This window comes from Poecilia latipinna, unplaced genomic scaffold (assembly GCF_001443285.1).
Source record: "Poecilia latipinna isolate Pla-1442-1.1 unplaced genomic scaffold, P_latipinna-1.0 Scaffold4192, whole genome shotgun sequence".
In the NCBI taxonomy this organism is placed as follows: domain Eukaryota; kingdom Metazoa; phylum Chordata; class Actinopteri; order Cyprinodontiformes; family Poeciliidae; genus Poecilia; species Poecilia latipinna.
This window is the reverse complement of record NW_015116808.1, coordinates 20977-23094: the sequence shown is the minus strand read 5'-3', so window position 1 is coordinate 23094 and position 2118 is coordinate 20977.

Here is a 2118-nt window from a genome sequence, read left to right as displayed (position 1 = left end):
TGACTAGCTAATGTTAGCTAAAAGATGACTAGCTAATGTTAGCTAAAAGATGACTAGCTAATGTTAGCTAAAAGATGACTAGCTAATATCAATACAGAACCCCCGTCACACGCGTCGTTTCTACCAGACAGCTATTTGTAATCCATAGGGGGGGGCAGAAATAGTTTGGAAACCACTGGGGGGGCCCAGGAGAAAAAGTTTGGGAACCACTGCACTAGAGGGTAATCGAGGGGAGAGACCAGTCTTTGAAAAGTGTTCCAAAAAGGGATTCCAGTCAAGTCACATGTGAAAGTGTCTTTAGAGCCTTTCCAAAGTCTCTCCATCTGTATCATGGACAACATGTCCGTCATCCTCAGGTGGAAGGAAGGAGGGACGGAGGACCTCCAGTCTCTTAAGATTAGTCTCTTGGCACACTTCTTTTTAATGGTTTTACTCTGCTTCTCAACAGTCAGCATGTCTCACCCAAAAAGCCTCTTTTATTTTAACCTAATACTCTAATCTGATTTATATTTCCAATACCCAAAAATTAACATTTGATTACTAAAAATCATTCCACTGAAATATAGACACTGCACGATTACTTAGACCAGTGGTTACTTAGACCAGTGGTTCCCAAACTATTTCTGCCCCCCTCCACCCCCCATTGCTTTCAAATAGCTGTCTGGTTGAACGATGTATGTGATCAGTGGTGCAACTACACATTATTCAGGTGGATGCGAAAACATAAGTCGATCCCCCCCCCCACTCCCCCCCATCCCCCTCTTCCCAGAAGGAAGGTTGAAGGAGCGTGGAAAACATACGCTCGTTACGTGAAGGGTAAAACTCTCTACATTTACCTCGTAACGTGCTCGAGGTGAAGGAGCGTAAGGCGCGCTGAAGTGTATAGGAAAACATAATCGGCGCGCCGCCCCCTCCAGACGGGGTTTTGATGCGCCCTCTGGTGCTGCGCCCCTATGTGTTGCATGCGCTGCATACCCCCTTTTTGCGCCACTGATTGTGCATATGCAGGAACATAAACCTTTAATTGATGAAGGAGTTTGCTGATGTTCAAAAGGACAAGTTGACAGGAGGAAGTGATATTCAGAGGGAAGGATAGAATTGAAAGAAGGAAAAAATATCTATGTAAGGTACTTTTCTAATGTAGCGTTGCTCTGGAACAATGTGCAACACCTGTATTTGAGGATGAAGAAAATGTCATTCAACCAGATAAACAATACAACACAATGTGATACAGCCATGGAAAACACTACAAAAACATGCAGAAGAGAGAAAATGCTGGCATATAAGAACAGATTGTTTTATGAAGCTCAATACACAAATGCATCATTTTACACTGCTGTGCAAGAGACTAATAATTTAGCAATGCAAGAAAGAGAGGCAAGAAGAAAAATGAGTGTGAAGGAGGCGGAGTAATTCTTCATTCTTGTTATCTATTATGCCAAGCTTGCAAATATTGTTCCAACCAAAAAGATGCCGATAGGAGGAAACACCCCGTTGCATTCTGAAAAAGGAGCATTTTTATTTGGAAAGTGACATCTTTGCCCAGAACTCCAGGAACACAGACAGTTTAATCAATAGCTGACCAACCAAGCTAATCTTCTCAAAGCTAAATAGTAGACAGGAGAGATGTAAAGCAGACACATGATTTGACCAGTATCTGTCATGGTGAAGTGTCCTTGGGCAAGATACTGAATCACTGCCAGATTTAATTAATACTCTCTTGACCTCTTCTGGAAGCAAATAAATGTAGACAGAAATCACTTCATTGATGTGATTTAACCAGTTTTCAAAAAGTGGCACGTCATTTGAGAGTAAAATTTCGTCAAAAACTTTGTACAAATTATGTGACTTAGTAGCAGAGAAATGTGAGAGGAAATCAAACATAGATGAGATTCCTCTTTTTGTTTCTCTGTGAAAAACTAGAGCTGACACATACCTTAGATCTTCCCTGTGCCCTCGGTCTGTTTTTGAGTTTCTGAGCTAAAATAGAATCCATTTCGTTATGCTCATACAGATCCTGACCCAGAAAGTAGATTTTTTCCTATTAGGAAATCAGAGTACAGGAAAAGTGTCATTTTCCTATTTTACCAATGATTTTGCGACAGAACGATGTGACAC